The following is a 22613-nucleotide window of genomic DNA, read 5'->3' as shown; positions in this document are numbered from 1 at the left end:
CAGCTGCCTGCAATTACTGCGAGTTCAATTCTCACCAGGCTCAAGGTCGACTCAGCCTTCCATCCTTTCTAAGGTGGGTAAATTGAGGACCCAGTTTGTGGGGGCAATAAGCTGACTTTGTATAAATATACAAAAGTATGAAGGCTACTGCTTAATGCATTGTAAGCCGCCCTGAGTCTCCGGAGAAGGGCGGCATATAAATCGAATTTAAAAAAAAATGCTGTAGATTTGTGGTGGTGTGTTCTTTTTATTGAGGCAAAAAGATTTTTGTGGCAGGTGCTTCTCAGTGAAGTAGATTACAGGCCTTTAACTTTTTAAAGTGCCTCAGGGCTATGATTGTTTTTATAGTAATGATTACTAGCGTTGCTGACACAGTCATTGGCCCACAATCTGGAAATGTCCACTTTGCCCATGGCCTATGGAACCTCAAAGCCTCCTGTTTTGTCAATGACCAAGGATCAGCTGGGCCAAAGGAACAAATTACTGTTAGCAGCAGGGAAAAACAAGTCTTCAGCAGAATAACAGGGAGGGCAAAGTGAGGTTCCAAAGACAGACAAGGAATGTCTGCTTGAGTGAAACAGGCAGAGACCTACAGAAAGAACAGACATGCATGAATGGGTATGTGTGACCTCTGAAAAGTTCCTTCACTGCCAACATGCTGCCCAACTCCAACATGTTATTCATGGGCATACAATGACCTAACAGACTCCCTTTTCCTATCTGGTGTTGCTCTCAGTAACTGAAAATATCAGGCTGGTAATTTTCAAACATTGTTCATTAGCTTGCTTATCAAGCCATGAGGCAGTGCTCTTTGCCAGACTAACACAGAGAAACAGATGAATTCAGTAAATTACACTGTAAGTTAGATTGCGCAGACAGTTTATAGAACAGTGGTCTCTGTGCTTTGCCACCTCCAAAGATCTCCAGACCAATCCCTTTAGCAGATACCTTAGGATTTATTTATGAAATTTATACACCACCTCTCTCTCTATCAGATACTAATTCAGAGTGAAGGTAGTATCAGATACTACCTTCAGAGTGAAGAAGGTAGCTTAGTAGACCTTCTATTCCATACAATTGCTGCTTTCAGAAACCAAAAATATTTTACCAACAATGTTCTAGGAATGCTTGAGAAGGGTTTGATCTGTTTGAAGAGATCTGACATTTTTCTTCTGGGTAACAAAAAGATCAGAACTTTACAACACACAAGTTTTGCCCATTGTGCACACAGCTCTTGGCCATTAAATCCCTTTTTGTTTAAAGCAGCCTGAATTTCAAGAAAATATATTTTGGAATGTGTTTGTAAAATCTATGAAATTATTTTTGAGTATGTATGAAAATGTGACTTTTCAGGGGGTTTAAACACATAGTTTAATGAGAAATGAGTTAATATGGATGCATTAATTGCGGTGAACACTTTGCAAGCAACAGGCTGATTCATTATAACACTTCTTGTTGACTGTGGTAACTGAAGGGTAGCAGCAAAGAAGTGCAACATATCCTCTTACTCATGGGAATGTTGCAATTATCAAGACTCAAGGCGCACTATTGCAGGAAATGCTATTTACAAATCTTGAGTGATTCCTGGAAAATTTGAGAATATTCTTCCCAGACTATGCTAAAAGTTACAATACTTGGCATTTCAGTACTACTCTTTTGGGAAGTTTAATAATTGAAGTCTGAGATGACCTATGATGGCAACCATCCACTCAAGCCTTCCCTTTCCAGCTTGAATTGGCAGTTCTGGAAAAAGATTACAATCTAGATACATCTGAGTGAATACAGCTCCAATGCCATACACAACTGAGAATCCCAGATCATCAGGATTTATAATTGTGCAGAGGATTGGGAAGAGCTGAGTGCGGTTACAGAGCTCATCCCAAATGCTGTGTAGGAATATAGGTAAATGTAAAGTTAGAATGCCTGAATGAGGCTGCTATAAGTCCTTGAGAGAATCTAGAAGGTTGAAAATTTTGACTTTCTTCGGAAAATTCCATAAAAATGAATTAGGAGAAGGCATAAATACAAGATTATAGAAAGGGCTGCCTTGAATAGTGCATTTTAAATCTCCTTGGCTAATACTAAACTATTGCAAGAAACTGTAACCTACAGTATGTTTGCACACAAGAGTTCCTGTTTCCTGTCTGTCACATCTAAGCTGCTTCCCCACTATAATGTTAACACCTCTGGATGGCCTCAAACAGAAGATTTATAACACTTTACACATGTTTCAGTCGCTTAGAAGAAAATACTATGTTAATATTCTCGAGAGAGAAATGCTGGACAGGAGGCATATTCTTTTGGCAAGTTGTAAAATCAACTTATTTTGATAATTGACAGACTAAAGTAAATCACTTCATTCTGAACAGATATAGTATTTTTCTTTCTCCTCCTCCTTACACCCCACCTCTTCAAACAATATAATTTCACATAATTAGAATCATAATGATGTCAGTGTAAGGATATACATGGTCTCATTGTGTGACATTTACACTTATATTTTAAGAGAAAAGTCACTATTATTCAACCTAAAAGACAAATACTGTAGGAGCTATGTACCAAATTGGCAGCCAAGAGTGTGGGTACAATATGGCAAAATTATATCTTCTGACAAATTATTTGGTATCAATTCAGGACTAGTGCAATTATAATAATGTTTCAGAAATGTAGGCTAATATTTTGGAGAGATATAGCCCATGTTTCAAGGATGAATTAATACAGTATTAGGTTGGTAAATGCTTAAGGTGAAAGTCTGTGCATAGTTAGCTGTATTATGAACCTCTTGAGTTAAGATTAAAATACTCATTCAGACCATTTACAAGGTTGGCAAAAAAAAGGGGGGGCAGCTATAAGAACAACTTTGCTGAACCAACTTAAGAGTCATCTCAGTCCAGCATTTTCTCTCTCACATTTCTCTCTCACTCTCTCACCCAACATGGCGCTCTCTACCATTGTTTGTTGCCACTGAATGTGCAATTTCAGGCATGCTCCCCCCAACCTGAAAATAACATTGAATCTTCAAAACCCATTGCCCTTGATAGTCCTGCCTTTCATGTATTTATCAAACACCTTTTAAAGCCATCCAACTTGGATGATCCAAGGTAGTGACCATCACATCGGTAGCAAAATAATGTTCTATGTGAAGAATATTTTCTTTCATCTCTAATCAGCTTTGTTGGCTGGCCCATGTTCCTGATATTTTGATTCAATGAAAAAAGTATGTCCCTACACATACCTCCATTCCATGTTGGATTTAAAGTCATGTCTCCCTTCATTTGCTCCCCACCCCCCAATTAAAGATCAGGAACATTGGAGCCTTTCATTCTAAAATAGCTGTTTGGAACCCCTCATCATTTTGGTTGCCTTCTTTTGCCTTTTTTCCAGCTCTATTTTTGATGAGGGGGGACAGAAGTTATGTTTAATACAATCTCCCATTTAAATTCAGGATTTTACAAGTATTTTTGCATATGTAAAAGCCTTTGTGAGTTTTCCACCCACATTCTCCTTAATCCAAATATAAATAATGTCCAAAATTATTAGTTTGTTTTCTTACATTGTGCTGCTCAGAGCATTTGTAGGAGAGGCAAGATATAAATCTAAGAAACAAATATAGAAGATCCTCTTTTTTATTTCATGTATATAATCTGACCAAATGCACACTGAATCTTACAATGCTGATGACAAAACAGTATCCTCTGTTGAACTTGAGTTATGATAAGAAGGTGGTTAAAGGGCTGGTATGATGCCCCACAATACATCCTGCCTAAAACAAGTGCATCATTCCGCTGAGTGCCAGACTGGTCTTTGTGGCTCCCGATATTTTCTTTTCTGTGGGAAACTGGTCCAAATGGTTCTTTGAGTGTTTAAGGTTGCAGACCACTGCCTTAGGAATATCCTATTTTGCCCAACATCAACCAGTGAAACATTGATTTTGGTCTATCTGAATCAGCAAATACCTGCACCACTACTTCGGGAGACTCAGAGATTTTATACATTCCCATACCTGAATTTAATAGAAAAATCTTGCTTCTATTAGCACTCAATTCATGTTCCTCTCTACATGATTAAATACAACTCCACCAACTTCACTATGCTAATCTTACCCCAGGTTTCTCTAAGCTTCTGATCATTTTCAGAAAATGTAGGGATTGCTGAGTCCAGCAGAAAACAAAAGGAATTAAAAATTCGAGCCGAAGGTTCTTAGAAGAAAATTATTTCAGAGAATTATTTCACTGAATTTTTCCAATTACTCAGTTCAGTGGTTAAAAACACAAATCATTGCTGCTGGTCTAGAAAGTAAACAAACCTCAGGAAAAATAATTTATTTTGTCATTCTTACAAAAATGATTGAGAAATCCAAATACCATATAGATAATAACACCTTCTGCCCTGAGCTGTGCAATTATTGAAAGTACTGATTTCTATCTTTCGATAAAAAGTAAAAAGATTTTTTAAAAAATAATTAAGAATGATTAAAATAAGCCTCTTAAATCTAAATATGGATTTGTCATTTGGGAAAGAAATATGCCTCGATGTATGCAACTATATGTATGCCCCAACTCATTTCTTTTCCCAGTGGCCAAATCAATACAGACATAATAGTCGCCACTGAAGAAGATTCATGAATATGGTGTATCCAGCCACTGTTTAAGAGCCATACATATGTACAAGGCCAAATAGCATAGCACAGTTCTCAGGCAGAATACCTAAAGAAAACACACATGGCCCTCAGACAAGGGCTCCAAAGAGAAAAAAAAAATCTTTTGACAAAGAGCCAAAAGCAAAGCTGAGATTGAGAGCATGGGAAGCCACAATGATTCCCCAAGGATAACAGGCTGCAGAGACTTGAGCAGGAAGTTGAAAAAGTGGGAAGTCAGCTCTAACTGAGAAAAAGAAAAATCAGTTTCTTCCTTTGATTCACCGGGGGGGGGGGGGAGTACCTTAGAACCATTGTTTTTTCACCATGCATAAAATAGATCACAGTAGCATGGAGCCAGGAGACTGCAGGAAAGTTAGAAAAAAGAATAGCAGAGTCAGAAGGGACCTTCTCATCCAACCCCCTGCTCAAGTCAGAGACCCTATATCCATGATGGCGAACCTATGGCATGTGTGCCACAGGTGGCATGCATTGCCATATCGGTGGGCACACGAGCTCAGCTCTTGTGCATGCAGACTGTTTCTTGCCTCCGGAGGGCCTCGGGGGTGGGGGGGTGGGGAAGGCCCATTTTTCTCTCTCATCCAGCCTCCAGAGCCTTTCTAGGAGTCTGGGGAGGGCAAAAACGACCTTCCCCACCCCCCACCCCCGGAGGCCCTCCGGAGGCCAGAAACAACCCATTTGCCAACTTCCGGTGGGACCGTTTTCACCCTCCCCAGACTTCTAGAAAAGCTCTGGAGGCTGGGGAGAGCAAAACATGGGCGTACTGTGCCATTGCATGCCAGGAGCGTGGGGAACGGGTGGGGTCGTGTGTGTATGCATGGGGGCAGGGCACGTAGAATTATGGGTGTGGGCATGCATGCATATGACACACACAACCCATTCCTGGCACATGATGGCAAAAAGGTTAGCCATCACTGCCATATATAATTCCAGACAAGTAGCTGTCCAGACTCTTCTTAAAAGCCTCCAGTGATAGAGCACCCACAACTTCTGAAGGCCAGCAGTTCCACTGGTTGGTTGTTCTCAGCATTAGGAAGAGAGCTTACATTTGACAAAATATGGGGACTGAAGTTGAAGTGGAATTATGACTGGGCACTGAGTCCCTATGGCCTACTATCTGTCCTAGACTATCATATAACCAAACCCACCCCTGCCTTTTTTTCTAGTCGGAAAGCTAGATAGTCCAATTTCTTTTATCCTAATGATTTCAGCAAATCCTAAAGCTCCAACTCTGGTAGCACTTCTCAGTGTTTGGAACAAACCACGGTAGATGAGAATGAGGACTAACACCATTCTGCCTGCTCCAATGTATGCTACAAACAAGACGTAGAGAATATATGAGAGTAATCTTTTTGTGCTATGTCTTTTAGACATTTTGGGAAATACATTTCCCCTAGTCTCTTAGTTGAAGGGACTTGTGATGTAAAGGGCAACAGATGGAGAAAAATGCTTATATGAGTAATCTAAGGAATAAACTATTGCAGAATTTCCTTTTATTATGGCAATCAAGATATATTATTCAAATGGTAATTTTATGCCTTTCTGTGTTAATGAGTAGGAGTAATTTAAATAGAACTCAATTTATATTTTTAAAAGAAGTTAAGGATGTTTGCCAAAATGTTGAGATTTCTTCGGTTTGCTAATATCTGATATTTCTCAGTTATCTCCTTCACACTAATCCAATAGAAACTCTACTCATATGATGAAGGTACATTCTATCATCACCACTTTGGCTATGACTGGCAGGAGATATCATGATGGAAAGCCCTTTCATCTCTTCATTCTCTGTCAAGATAGTTCTGTTCTTGATCAAGCTTCCCTTTGATTGTAAGCAATAGGAAAGAAAATAATTAGACCAGCTAAATGACTGGTTTAAATCCCACTATGAGTTGGAATGTTGGAAAAGGTTGGGCCAGGATCTACTAGATCTTCATCCCATACCCTTTTTATCCTTCTCCAACCTCCACCCTTACCCCACCACACATTCTTTTGGTGACAAGATTACATCGTTTCGAGAGGGAGAAATCACAATATTATATAGCCTAAGAAAACTCTCTCTAAAATCAGCTATCAGCAATCTTTTCAACCTGATAGCCCAATGTGAGATATTTGGGAGATTAATGAAAGTTTATAATGTATGGCCATCTCACAAGATGATGCAAAACATTATGAATGGGTCACAAGAACTTTCACCTGTTCTTCTACATTACCCTTTCTTTCACTAAAGGCAGTTTGAAAATTACTTCTTCTACTTCCTCTTTTCTGAAATCACAGATGTTCAGAAAAGAGGAATATGCTGAGATCCCCATCTGCCAATTGGAGCCCCATACCTCCAACTGATCAATTCACTAAAGATAGCTTTAAGTTAAATTTGGTTCCTGGTAACTTCATAGACACATCCATGTAGAGTTTTTTTTTAGAAGCAATGTCAGCATTTTTTTCTGGGATGTTTCTACAAGAATGCAAACTATGCCATTTCACAATTATCCCAACCTCTCTTCTCTTGCAGTTTCTGGATAAACAAAAGCAATCGTAATCTCAAACTCCCATGAAAAAATAATAAATACTCAACTCAGTTCTTTCCCACCCACAAACATGCTGTTGTACAAGGAGACTGTGCAAGAGAGGAAAGTTTATTTTAAAAAGGGAAACACTCAAAATACTTAGTGCCATCACTTCACTGCACTTAAAAGTAACTGGAGGTGTAATAATACGATATTGGCCGCTTTGCAACCAGATACACTTCCCAATATCAATAAGATTGGTTGCATGCTGCTCTAGCAAATGGAAGGAGAAGGAATTCCTAAGTAATACAGAACCTCTCTAGAAGCTGCATTTTTAAATGAAGCTGCAGAATGAATCTAGGCTGCCTTGTTGTTTATTTGCAGATTCTTGCAATTAAGTACAATTGCCCAGAGGAAACCTGCAAGGGTAAAATTGGGTTCTTTTCCATGGCTCAGTTAAAATGCTCTTCACCACTTATAAATCAATAGAAAAGAATCATCAATTCCAATTGCCTCTGACTGGTTTGCAGTTGGTGAAGACATTTCTCATTTCCAATGTAAAGAAGGCTGCCCTTTCCCCATGGCACCAGCCATCACAAACTGCTATCATTAGTAATGATCATGACACATGCCTAGACCTCTGGGCCTAACCATCTGTCAGAACTTGCCCCTTGTGTCCTTGGCCAAACCTCCTAGTCCAGGGATCAGCTGTCCAAATTGGAGAGGTGGCAGGTTGAGAGGAAAAGGAAGTTTTTTAACTGCCTGGATCAGCACAAATAGCTGATAACCCGAACAGATGACAGCAGTGGTGAGATTCAAAAATTTTTACTACTGGTTCTGTCAGTGTGGCTTGGTGGATGTGGCATGGCTTGATGGGTGTGGCTTGATGGGCATGGCTGGGGAAGGAAACTGTAAAATCTCCATTTACTCCCCACTCCAGGGGAAGGTTACTGCAAAATCCCCATTTCCTCCCGATTATGCCTGTCATCCAGAGGTGGTATTTACCGGTTCTCCAAACTACTCAAAATTTCCGCTACCAGTTCCCCAGAACTGGTGAGATCCTGCGGAATACCACCTCTGGATGACAGGCATAAGGATACTGCCCAAACTGGCCCACTTTCTGCTGCTTCACCCCATCTTTTAGTGCAGTTTGAGTTTCCCTGGTTACAGATTTAGCATGCTTCCCCTATGTGCAAAAAATTACATGCAAAAGCATCCCAAACAAGTGCTGACAGGGCAGGGAATAACACCTGCATCCATACCTGAGCCTTTACCATCAATACCACCACTGATTAGCTGGTTTGCTTGTGCTGATCCATAACTGTGAGTCAATTGCTTGAGCAAAGAGGCAGGAAGGTAGGACATTTCCTGCCAACTGGAGAATGAACTGTCTACACTTGATAGTTCCATAAAAAAAAAAAAAACAGATTTGCACCTGTATCAAATAAAAAAGCAGAGTCAGGGGGGGAGAAAGTAATTGGCTCTCAACACAAGCAGACAGCATCTAATCAGCTAGGTCTGGAGCCTGTTTTGCACTAGTGCAGAAGCCTCATCCAGAGATAACCTGTTTATTGCACAGGTCATTCCATTTATTTTTGTAAATACATTTTTTTTATTTAGGATCTAATTGATCAGCAAATTAATCTAATTGATATTACATTATTAACTGCTCTGTTTCTTTAGACACTCCTAAATGGTTTGTAAAAAAGGATCTCTGCTGGTACATCTTCAGAATATTTCTATTTACCTTGCAGGTCCCACTAATCACTGATTTATAAACCAGATACAATAGTTTTGTAAACAGAATCTAGTCTCCCTATGTGAAAAATAATTTCAAGATATTTTAGGCTACAATCTTTAAAAAAACTTGTACAGAAATAGCGTTTTCCCTTTTCCCAGTGCAACATGGAAAAGCATGCTTTGGCCTACACAGGTCCTGCGTGCTATTTTTACAATGTTCATGTATTACGTACATCCAAGTTGTACATATATGCAGAGCTTTGTAATGTGGAACTGTTGGTCAAGAACAGCCATAGGGATGTTTAAAAAGTCAAGTTGGTGGCTATGCCCAAGCATCAAAATGGGTGGGTTTGATCACAACAAGTGCAGGCATCATCTTGACTTTTTTGAGCTCTTTCAGGATGTACATGCCATGAATGCTTATAAGGATCATCTGATCCCTCAAATTATTACAGACAAAGCTCTAAAAATAGTAAAGTTTGTAACTTTTTCTGAAAAAAGACATCTTACTCAATTGAGCGGGAAACTTGACAGAGTTTCCTGGATGGCAAGAATATTTCTTCCCCTCATTCCTGGAAATTCCCTTCTTTAGACATTTAATATAATGGGGGGGAAAAGAAAGTTTCACTTTAAAATGGCCAATCTCCCAAAAAGTTCACTATTTTCCTTTCTCCTTCTGGGACTGAGAAGAGGATGAAGAAGATATGGTGATTTTTAGAATGCAAATATAATGCACTATATTCAGTTTCAATCTAAGAGGGACAGGATCTCTCAGTGATTATGCTAAATGCAGGGTATGATGAGCACGGCTGTTGAAATTATACATCATTCCAGGGTCTCAAGAATTAAGACTTGCCCCCACTTGTCTCTAGACATGGCATGGCACAAACATGCCCTGGCAACCTTTTTTTTTTTTTCAGCTGGGTCTCCATGGAGTTCATGCCTTCATCTCACTCCCAACCTACAAGTGATATAAATGTAATTAATCTTTTGAATTTGTACAACTCTAAATGATCTCTCCCCTCTCCTTTACTCTAACACCTTTGAAAAACAGCTTCAAGAGATATAAAATCTCTTAGGCTTTATCACCTATTCAAGTCAAGTGCCTGTAGTGAGTGGGAAGAGAGGCCAAAAATGTAGGAAGGAGATCAGTCACAGGGATTGCAAATTCAGAGTTTTCTGTCCATTCAAGGATGGATGAATAACACTTCAGCTGAACATTGGAGAAAGGTACTTAGTCTCTTGCTTCCCAATTCAAAGTCAACTCTACATCATAGTAATTAGGTGATATGCGCATTAGATAATAGATAAACTAAAATCATTAGGTGAGCTGGTTTGGTATAATGATTAAGGCATTAAGGTAGAAACTGAGTGGCTGTAACTTCTAGGCATGAAAGTCAGTTGGGTGATCTTCGGCCAGTATCTCTCTCTCTCATCCCTGGGAAGCAGGTAGTAGCAAACCACTTCCAAAATCTTGCCAAGGAAACTGCAAGGACTAGTCCAAGCAATTGCCAGAAATCAATACTGACTTGAAGGACACACACATACACAATCAGCCAAAGATAAAACTTGTGAACTACTTCTGTGGCCTCACCTCAAGCAATGTGCGTAATTTCATCAAAATTAAGAGTGAAAGAAAACAATTCACTACCATCTTTTTGCTTGAAAAATCTCATGCCTGAGTGTCAATCAAGAGAGGCTTCTCTAATAAAAAAAAATTAATTAAAAAAAAAGAGAGGGGGGTGGAGGTTTCTCTTTACCTCTGCCAAAAGAGGATGGAGCCTTAATTTTCAAATGCAGTCTGTCTTTAACAATATGTTTGACAGCTACCTAACACAATACATGAATTACAATTCAAAACTAGCAGTGTGCTTTTTCTTCTGAAATACCAAAAAAAAAAGCATTTTGTTGCCAGGTTTTTAACATTTATAGTTTTTTAATAGACTTGCACTTATTGAAGACGTTTTAATTTTTGATTGGGAGCCATGCAGAGTTCGACATAAGACAGGTGGCTATGTAAAAGAAAGAAAAAGAGAGGAAAATATTTCAGCCCTTTTTTATCCCATGTTCATGTTGTTATTGGAGGCCTGGACAAACATCACAGAAAGGTCAGTTTCTGAGTAAGACTGGAATTTAATTATATTCTGAAAAGGAAAGACATATTTTTCTCAAGTCATGTTCCCATTTGATGCCAATTTCACCTGTTTTTAATCATGCAGACTGTTCAGTCTTGGAAGATTTCTAGAGCATTTGATTGGCTCAGATACTATTGCATTGTAATAAAGGAATGTTTCTGCAACAGCAAAGTGGCTTTCAGTTTGGTATCAGTTTGTTGTATGATTAAGCAACAGGCTATAAAAACTAGTAAACCGTGACTTTTAGTCCGTCTTATGTATAAAACCAGCTGGGTGACCTTGGGCCAGTTACTCTCACTCAGCCCTGGGAAGGAGTCAATGGAAAACCACTTCTGATATCTTGCCACAAAAACGGCAAGGACTTCTTTAGGCAGTTGCCAGGAGTCAACACTGACTTGAAGGCACCAAAAAGAAAAAAAAGTGGCTTTCAACTCTTATAAAGCAAATATTTTTGTATTTCTTTGTCACATACAATGTCCTAGTTTTGGCTGTGTGTTAGTTTTCACCTGGCTTTTTCCAGATCAGTAAAGTTGGGAGGAGATGAGGAAGAGAACATTGGAAGCTACAATGCTTCCAGGCCTTTTGGGATTTGATATTCCTTACACAGATCCCAATTAATTCAAAGGGGTGACATTGATTAATTCAAAGGGGTGACAATGATGCCCTTGATGTGATGTCTCGCTGCCGGGAGGCCGTGCGGGTCTGGATGGGGAGAAATAGGTCAGACTCAACCCTGCCAAGACCGAGTGGCTGTGGCTCCCGGCATCCCGATATAGTCAGCTGGTGCCATCGCTGACTATTGGGGGTGAATCTTTGCCCCCCACAGAGAGGGCTCATAATCTGGGTGTCCTCCTGGATGCACGGCTGTCTTTAGAAGAGCATATGATGGCCGTGGGCCAGGGAGGCTTTTTATCAGGTTCGCCTGATTCGCCAATTGCGACTCTTTCTGGACCAGGACGCCTTGCGCACGGTCACTCACGCCCTGGTCATCTCCTGGCTGGACTATTGTAATGCTCTCTACATGGGGCTCCCCTTGAAGAGCACTCAGAGGCTCCAACTGGTCCAGAATGCATCCGTGCGGGGTTATGGGCGCGACTCATTGTGCCCACGTGACACCTCTCCTGCGCGAGCTGCACTGGCTCCCAGTGGTCTTCTTGGTGCGATTCAAGGTGTTGAATCCTTTAAAGCACTCCATGGCATAGGACCCGGGTACCTTTGAGACTGACTTCTGCCATCAGTAGCCTCCCACCAGCCAGTCCACTCCCACAGAGAGGGGCTCCTCAGGGTGCCATCAGCCAAGGCATGTCGGCTGGTGACCCGGGGGAGGGCCTTCTCTGTGGGAGCTCTTGCCCTATGGAATGAACTGCCCCCAGAATTGCACAAGATCTCCAACCTCCGTGTATTTCGCTGTGCCCTCAAGACCCTGCTGTTCCGCCAGGCCGGGCTATCAAAGTAAATGATTTTAAATTGGGTGTTTTAAATTTTTGGGTTTTAATTCAGGCTGAAATTATTTAATAATTTTAATTATTTTTTAATTGATATCCATATATTTTTGTGTTTTAATAGGCTGTACACCGCCCTGAGTCCTTCGGGAGAAGGGCGGTACAGAAATAAAATTATTATTATTATTATTATTATTATTATTATTATTATTATTATTATTATTATTATTATTATTATTATTATTATTTAATCTTTAGTGAGATTCACAATCTTTGAGGCTGGTTAATAGCTCAGCAGCTCGAGTCCTAACCAAGGACCTAGGAACTATTAAGGTATCGTCGGAGGATGTAAGCTGTTCCGAGTAAGGTGGTTTTTTGTAGAGTCAAAATGTTCAAGTCTGGCAAATTTAGAATTTCTAAATTTATTTTATTTATTTATTTATTTATTTATTTATTTATTTATTTATTTATTTATTTATTTATTTATTTTAAATTTATATACCGCCCTTCTCCCTGAGGACTCAGGGCGGTGTACAGCCAGAATTAAAAAACATAAAATACAAATATTAAAAAACAATTAAAATATATATAAATTTGGCCCAAAATTAAAAATACAAACCAATTAAAACATTTAAAATTTCTTCTTAAGCCAGCCCGGCTTGCTGGAAAAAGTGGGTTTTAAGGGCACGGCGGAAGGCACTAAGGTCTTGGATTCTCCTTATCTCTGGGGGTCACCAGCCTACATTGATTGGCTGATGGCACCCTGAGGAGGCCCTCTCTGTGGGAGCGCACGGGACGATGGGAGGTCGTCGGTAGCAGCAGGCGGTCTCGAAGATAGCTAGGCCCGATACTATGGAGCGCTTTAAAGGTGATAACCAGCACCTTGAAGCGCACCCGGAAGACCACTGGGAGCCAGTGCAGCTCGCGCAGGAGCGGTGTTACATGGGAGCACCATGCTGCTCCCATCACTACCCGCGCTGCTGCATTCTGGACCAGTTGGAGCCTCCAGGTGCTCTTCAAGGGGAGCCCCATGTAGAGAGCCTTGCAGTAGTCAAGGCGAGAGGTGACGAGGGCATGAGTGACTGTGCACAGGGAATCCCGATCAAGAAAGGGCCGCAACTGGCGGATCAGGCGAACCTGACAAAAGGTCCCCCTGGTTACAGCTGTCAGATGTTCCTCCAAGGACAGCTGCTTATCCAGGAGGACTCCCAGATTGCGAGCCCTTTCTGTGGGGGCCAAAGACTCGCCCCCAATAGTCAGTGATGGAGTCAACTAACTATATCGGGATGCCGGGAGCTACAGCCACTCAGTCTTGGAAGGGTTGAGCTTGAGCCTGTTCCTCCCCATCCAGATCCACACAGCCTCCAGGCACTGGGACATCACTTCAAGGGCATCATTGGGGTGGCCTGGGGTGGAGATGTACAGCTGGGTGTCATCAGCGTACTGGTGGTATCTCACCCCGAAGCCACGTATGATCTCGCCCAGCGGCTTTACATAAATGTTGAACAGAAGGGGTGAGAGGACCGATCCCTGCGGCACCCCACAGATGAGAGGCCTCGAGGTCAACCTCTGCCCCCCTGCCAACACAAACTGCGACCGGTCGGAGAGAAAGGAGGAGAACCACTGCAACACGGTGCCTCCCACCCCCAACTCTTCCAACCGGTGCAGCATGATACCATGGTCGATGGTATCAAAAGCCACTGAGAGATCTAACAGGACCAGAACAGAGGAGCAACCCCTGTCCTGAGCCCTCCAGAGATCATCAACCAACGTGACCAATGCCGTTTCCGTGCTGTGCCCAGACCTGAAACCTGACTGGAATGGATCTAGATAAGATGTTTCATCCAGGAATTGTGGGAACTGTCGCGCGACCACACTCTCCACAACCTTCGCCATGAAGCGAAGGTTGGAGACAGGATGGTAGTTGGCCAATATTGCCGGATCCAGGGACGGCTTCTTGAGGAGAGGCCTCACTACCGCCTCCTTCAAGGCAGCGGGGAAGTGGCCCTCACTCAGCGAAGCGTTGATAACACCCTGGAGCCAGCCTCGTGTAACCTCCCGGGAAGCCAGTACCAACCAGGAGGGACATGGGTCCAGTAAACATGTGGCCGCACTAAGTCTCCCCAAAATCCTGTCCACATCATCGGGAGTCACAGCGTCAAACTCCTCCCAGATAACATTCTCAAGACTATTCCTCGTCACTCTGCCCTGATCTACCCAGTCAGAGTCCAAATCCCCCCAGATCTGAGCGATTTTGTCATACAGGTATTGTCCAAAATCCTCCGCCCTGCCTTCCAAGGGATCCTCCTGCACTCCCGGATGGAGCAGGGAGCGGGTCACCCTAAACAGGGCGGCAGACGATTCCCTGATGACGCAATAGAGGCGGAAAAGTAATTAAACTTTGCCGTCTTTATCGCCACTAGGTAGGTCTTAATATGCGACCTTACCAGTGTTCGATCAGATTCAGCGAGACTGGCCCTCCAACCGCTCTCCAGGCATCTTTTCTAGTGCTTCATTTCCCTCAGCTCCTCGGTGAACCAAGGAGCCGCACGGGATCGGCACCGGGTCAGAGGCCGCAAAGGCACGACTCGGTCCAAGGCCCCACCAGCCGCCCGATCCCAGGCGGCTACCAGGTCCTCGGCCGAGTCATGTGCTAGAACCTCAGGAAATGGCCCAAGCTCCATCTGGAACCTCTCAGGATCCATCAGGCACCTGGGGCGGATCCATCTAATTGGATCCATCTAAATAGCTGGGTAGCCCTTTGGGTATTGCTCCAAGGGCTCCAATTACAATCGGGACAACACACGATTTCTTTTTCCACAGTTGTTCAACTTCAATTTGCAAATCCCGGTACTTTGTGATTTTTTCTTGCTGCTTATCTTCAATCCGTGCATCACCAGGTATTGCAATATCAATGAACCATACATTTTTCTTTTCAACTATTGTTATGTCAGGTGTGTTGTGGACCAAGTGCCTGTCAGTCTGAATCCTAAAGTCCCACAAGATCTTGAGTTTCTCATTCTCTAAAACTTTTTCAACCTGATGTTCCCAGTGGTTTTTGCTGTACTCAAATCCAAACTTCTGGCACAATTTCCAGTGAATGATCTTAGCAACATGGTCATGGCGTTGTAGGTAGTCAGTTTGTGAAATTTTGCTGCACCCACTGATCAGGTGGTCGACTGTCTCATCTTTCTCATTGCCGAGGCGGCATTTGCTGTTGGTGGTAACATGTTGAATTTTTCCCTTCATGCAGTTTGTGGCTAGGGCTTGTTCTTGAGCTGCCAAAATAAAGCTTTCTGTTTCTTTTTTCAGTACTCCTGATCTTAACCAGTTCCAAGTTAGTTTCTGGTCAGCTTTGCCTTCAATACTTTTCAAGTATTGGCCATGCAGACTTTGTGTTTCCAATTTTCAGCTCGCTGCTCAATTACTTCTTTCTTATATTCTACTTTTGTTTTAGTTGTCTTTAAAAGGTCTCCTTTATTTACTTCCTTAATCATTGGTTCTTCACTTTTCTGGATGTAATCATTCAAGCTGCATTTTTCTTCTTCCACAGTCTGCTTTACTTGTACGAGTCCTCGACCACCCTCTGCTCTTGGTAAATATAATCGGTCAACATCACTTTTAGGGTGCAAGGCATGATTCATTGTCATAAGCTTCCTTGTTTTTCTGTCCAAATTGTCTAACTCCATCTGGGTCCAGTCAATTATTCCTGCAGAGTATCTAATCACAGGTATAGCCCAGGTATTTATGGCTTTTATGATGTTTCCTCCACTCAATTTGGACATTAATATCTTACGAATTCGCCGAATGTACTTGGCTGAAATTAATTCCTTGACTTTATTATGCATTAAGTCAGAGGCTTCTAAAATCCCCAAGTACTTGTAGCCTTCTTCTGATTTTACTGCCTTTATCATTTCTTCATTTTCTAGTTCTATTCCATTCCATTGGCCCCCACGGAAAGGGCTCGTAACTTGGGCGTCCTCCTGGACTCACGGCTGTCTTTAAAAGAGCACTTGACGGCCGTGACCGGGAGGATTTTTCATCAGGTTCGTCTGATTCGCCAGTTGCGTCCCTTTCTAGATCGGGACTCATTACGCACAGTCACTCATGCCCTCGTCACCTCTCATCTGGACTATTGTAATGCTCTCTACATGGGGCTCCCCTTGAGGTGCACCCGGAGGCTCCAACTGGCGCAGAGTGCGGCCGCACGGGTGGTTATGGGAGCAACATGGAGCTCCTATGTAACACCTCTCCTGCGCGAGCTGCACTGGCTCCCGGTAGTCTTCCGGGTGCGCTTCAAGGTTCTGGTTACCACCTTTAAAGCGCTCCATGGCTTAGGACCTGGTTACTTACAGGACCGCATACTACCATCAACAGCCTCCCACCGACCAGTACGCTCCCACAGAGAGGGGCTCCTCCAGGTGCCGTCGGCCAAACAATGTCGGCTGTCGGCCCCTAGGGGGAGAGCCTTCTCTGTGGGGGCACCGACGATCTGGAATGAGCTCCCCCCAGAGATACGGAGGATTCCGGATCTGCGCACCTTCCGCCGCGAGTTGAAGACGCTTTTATTTCATCAAGCTGGCCTCGCCTAAATCTTCTCCCTTTTAAGTGTAAATTTTAAATTTTTAATGTATTTTAAAATTATGGGTATTTTAAATTATGGGTATTAATTCAGCCAAATTTATTTAATTCATTTTATTCGATTTTAAATTTTGTATATCTATGTGTTTTATTCCATGGCTGTGCACCGCCCTGAGTCCTTCGGGAGTAGGGCGGTATAGAAATAAAATAAAGAAGAAGAAATAAAGAAATCCTCTTCTATGATCTTGCCTGCTTTGGTTGCTATTGTTGCACATTTGTCAATTCCAAACTGCATACCAATGTCTTGGCTGAATTCTTTTGTGTTTTCAATTAATAAATTCAGTTCAGCTTTTGTTTTACCAAACAGTTTCAAATCATCCATGTATATCAAGTGCAAGATTTTCAGTCCTTTCTTTGCAAGTTCGTATCCACAGTTCATCTTCTTCAAAATGATTGTCAGTGGTAGCATTGAGAGTATAAAAAGTAGGGGTGAAAGGTAATCGCCCTGGAAAATGCCTCGTTTAATTTCAACTTCACCCAGTTCTTCTTCATTAGCCATAAGTTTCGTTTTCCAGAAGTTCATTGAAGATTCCATGAATTTTTGTATGTTGCTGCTGATGCCTAATATTTCCAGGCATTTCTTGATCCAGCTATGGGGAACTGAATCAAATGCCTTCTTATAGTCTATCCAAGCCATGAACAGGTTGGTTCATCTTTTCTTTGAGTTCTTTAGGATTAGCTTGTCGATCAGCAATTGATCCTTTGTTCCTCTTGAGTTTTTGCAGCATCCTTTCTGTTCTACAGGAAGCAAGTTATTTCTTTCCAGGTATCCATAGATTTGGTTTGCAATGATACCAGTAAGAAGCTTGTATGTTGTTGGCAAACAGGTGATTGGCCTATAGTTTCCAGGGTCCTTTCCTTTTTCTTTATCTTTTTGGATCAAAAATGTCCTTCCAGTTGTCATCCATTCATCATTTTCAGGTGTTTTTAGGATCTGGTTCATCTGGGTTGCCAATCTTTTGTGCAGACTTGTAAGTGCCTTTAACCAGAAGCCATGCAGCTCATCCGGTCCAGGTGCACTCCAGTTCTTCACTTTTCTTGACTGTCTTTGCACTATTGCTTTTGTTATTTTCACGTCTTCCATTTTATGCACTTTAATAGAGTCCTCAACCTGTTTGATCCATTTTGCATTTCTGTTGTGCTTCTTGTTGTTTTCCCACAAATTCTTCCAGAATTTCAGAGCTTTCTCTTTATCAGGCTTTTCATTTGTTGTTACTCCGTTTCCATTTTCTAAACTCTTATAAAACTGGAGCTGATTTGCTCTGAACTGTGAGTTTTCCTTGAACTGACTTACTCGGTTTTCATACCTTTTAATCTTTTCAGCGATGACAACAACCCTCTGCTTCAGCTCTTCAATTACTACCGCAATCTCCTTATTCCTCAGATCGTATCTTGCTTCCAGGCTGCTTTTGATCTGCTTGTTCTTTAGGTGACCTTGCCTTAGGTTCTTCAAGTTGCTCAAATCTCCACGTACTTTTTTGATCTTCAATTCTAACCAAATTTTCCACTTAGGCTTCCCCTTCTTGCCTCTTTGGTTCTTTTGTATTTTCAACCCCAGTTCTTTGGTGGTTATGACGGCTGCTGCATACATCAGTTGGTTTGTTTCGGCTAATGTAGTGGTTCGAATAGTTTGCATAGCCTCATTGACCTTTTTTAGTACATTTCTCAATTCTTTCTGGTTCACTTGCTTCAGCTTTGGCAAATGTGTTCTTTCAGCATCTTCCATTTGGTGCTTTATTTTTCCAGCTAATTGAGCACTATCTGTTGGTGTTTGTTCTTTAGTGCTTCCTTGTTCTTCATCTTCATCCATTTCAGTATCCTCTTCTTCCCTTTCTTCCTCCATTTGCTTTTGAGTCTGGAAATCATTCTTGATGTTACTCTTCTTTGTTGATGTACTCAGACCATTAATTGCTTTCTCTTCTATTGCTATTAATTCTTCTATAGTGAAAAATTTGTGGTTTAGGATTACAAGTCGTTGGTCCATTAACCTTTGTTCACTGGTGTCACAGTCCATATGGTTCATCTTCCAAATCTGATACATTCTTTTTTGAAATCCATGTTTTGCTGGCTCAGACTGATAGTAAGCTTTCATAATAGAGGTGTTTCCTTCCCTGGTCCAGATTTTTCGCTTTTTGGGTTTTTCTTCCAGTAGCTTGTCAGCTCCATGCCCTGGTTGCCTAACAGAGGGAGCTGAGCCATGTAACTCATTTTGCGTAGAAAGCCCAGGAGCCATAGCATCCAGCAGAACCCTTGTTAATCTGGGCGACGGTTCAGCCGGCATAAATTTCATTTTTTCTGTATTCACCATGTTTGAATGGGTTGTGGAGCAGATTTTGTCTGGCCCTTCACCTAAGGTCTGTCTGATATGGTTGCACCTGTTCAGCATAGCCCTTAGGATCACTAGAGCACGCAAGCCCCTCCACCACGACAAGGTAGAGCTCCTCGGAGGGGATGATGATGATGATTATTATTATTATTATTATTATTATTATTATTATTATTATTATTATTTCTTGACTTTAACTACATGGCAAGCAGCCCATTTAGAAGGGCAAAGGAACAGGAGCCAAACTTTACTACAATTCAGAAGCAGGAGAGACGAAGCATGGATTGTGCAGCTCCCATCACCAGACAAGCGAACCAAAGAACTGACAGCACCCCATTTGGGAAGCTGTCCACCAACCCTGCTTTCTGCTGCATGATTTCCCCTCACCTTACCTGTTCAAGAACTAAACAAAGACATTGTTGTTTTGTTTAAACATCTCAGGGAAGCTGCCATTACAATGGCAGAAACCCAGGTTAATTTAAGCTAAAAAATAGTTTGATAATTTATAGCACACTGTAGCCAGCCAGGCATTCTTAGCCTTTATATAAACCATAATAGGACTTATTTGCTTGGGTTATACCATTATCATTTGTTTAAACTAGGTTTAAGGTTTAGCAATCTTAAACCCTGCTTTATGTGAAGCTGCCAATTGATCCTTGTTATTCTGTGTGTGGGGGGGGGGGAATCTCACTCCATCAAACAAAAAAACTAGCTTTGAGGTCTTATATTAACTATAACAATCACTAATAGCAACCTCACCGATGCATGTCAAAACAGTTTCTAGCTTTGGTAGACACTGAAACAATTTAATTGTTTGCAGAGGAGTTCTGAAGGCTTCTAAAATATGGAGTGGGGTTAACCATTAATTTTGGACTAATATAGTAGCTACATGAATATTATCTAGAAGGAAGGAAGGAAGGAAGGAAGGAAGGAAAGAAGGAAGGAAGGAAGGAAGGAAGGAAGGAAGGAAGGAAGGAAGGAAGGAAGGAAGAACTTTTACATAGATCATATGTAGTAGCAATAGTAGTAGTAACAGGGCAACACAGATTGCATACTGAGGTTTGTAGAAATGGAAAAGGAAGAACATATGGAAATAGGGATGGAATGGAGACCTTGAACCTTGAACCAAAGCCGTGCACAGTACTGTTGAAGGGTAAGAAATGCTCTCCAGGGTTACAGCCAGTCAGCAAACCAAGGGACAAAAACAAGCAACACAATGATAACATGTCCTCAGGTTCTCTAATCTATAACATCTTATCAACAAATATGCTGATAAAGCAACCAATCCACAGGGATGGAAAATATACATCAGTGTAAAAATGCAGCACAGACTGCATACTGAGCTTTGTAGAAATGTATATGTATGTGTGTGTATATACACACATACACACATCAAATTTATATTTTGCTGATAAAGAAATAAAGGGAGACTAGTATAGATCTATTTCAAGCTATTTAGCTCTCATCAGCTAGCCATAACCTTACTTGGATTTGAATTTGGGCTTCCTGCATGTTAGGCAGTTGAATTAATCTCTGAGCCACAAATTCTCATCCCTTTATCAGCTTGAGCCAGGGATATATATATATGTCGTTTCTCCCTTCCCCCACCCCTCTCCTTTTTTCCCCATATTTATCTCTGAATTCCTATGTCTTAAGGTAGACATCAGAACCCTAACATGCTGCAGGTTATTGCACCATGAGAGCTGCACCACAAAAAGGGAGAAAAACTGACCCAATTTACGTAAACCATTCTAGAGGGGCGATGAGAAGGGAATCAGGTATTCATTGGCTAACATGGGTTTACAGGCAAATCCAAATATCCCTTGGAAGAGAAGAAGGAGATCTTGGGAAAGATAACCTTAGTTCTAACGTTTACTTCATCTCATTAGGCCAATTCAGATATTATTCTACCTGGAGTGCTCAAAATAAGAGCACTTCAGATAATTCCATCCATCGCGTTCTTGTGATATTGGCTCCCTGCAGTCTTCACACATTCAGCTTGATTATCTACACAGGGGTAAAAAAATCTATGGCTTCTAGACTGTATTATGCATTATTGGTTTCTTGGCTCATGTGGAATCCTACATACAGTATATACAGCTCATTGTAGGCTTTTTCCCTGCTAAAAGCCCCAGTGAACATACAATGCCTACAGAGAACAAGATTATTTGAGCATTTATTATTCCGGGAATAAGAACGCCTAAATGGAGTTTTCGTCTTCTGTCTCTTGTTATAGTAATTGCATTTGTGAGTTTTCTAGATAAGTGGTTGGTTTCATGACTTTTTTAAAAAATGGAACTACTTACCAAGATCATTTTTTCTCCTTGCCATCAAATTCCACAATAATCAGGAATTATTCCTTACAACCTCATGTTGAATTATGAATATTCTTCATAATAAGATATTTTTTACTGCACATTGCAGCATATTCAGTCAGGGGGAAAAAGCAAAAAAAAAAAAAAAGTCATATATGTGTAAATGTATGATTTTAAAAACATGTTGCTTGAAACTCCAACAATGAATTCTGTGAAATGTCATATACACTTTTCATAACAATGTAGTTTTCATATGAACTTCATCCAATTTAAAGGCCTATAACTCAAAAACATGGGTATCTATGGAATTTAGGGGGGGAAACTATCATAGCTTTATATATATTTGGCAGCCTACGTCTGTTTCCAATAATCTACCCTTCCTGGAAATTTCATTCCACACTAGTATAGGAAGTTAGCACCCGCCCCCCCTCATAGAAGAATGGAATATTCTAGGAAATATTAAAGAGGCAGAATAATATATTTCCCTGGATGAGAAAAGGAGAGACAAAGCAGCTTCCTGCAGCTCCCTCCCCCTCCCCTCCACTTCAGCTCCAGAGTGATGGGATTAAGATATAGCCCTCAGGACATGATAGGATTAGCCTTCTACCCATCTCACTACATGGCACCTCGGAAGATTACATCACCCAGCAAGACTCAACCAAGCCTGGGACACATCAGCCTACAAAGTTAGCTAAGACCCCTGCCCCCTGGGACTCTGACAGCCAATGGGATACATTTCTTGTACAGGAACAGGAAACTCTAAGGCAGGGCCCAAGAGAGTGTATAAATATATTCCTCTCTCCACTCCATGTGCCTTTTTTGCCCAGGACCTCAAACCATGTGGTCCTGTCCG

The sequence above is a fragment of the Pituophis catenifer genome, unplaced genomic scaffold (genome assembly GCF_029215685.1).
Source record: "Pituophis catenifer annectens isolate HBS135680 unplaced genomic scaffold, rPitCat1.0.hap2 SCAF_2, whole genome shotgun sequence".
NCBI lineage: Eukaryota > Metazoa > Chordata > Lepidosauria > Squamata > Colubridae > Pituophis > Pituophis catenifer.
This window is presented reverse-complemented; position numbering follows the sequence as displayed.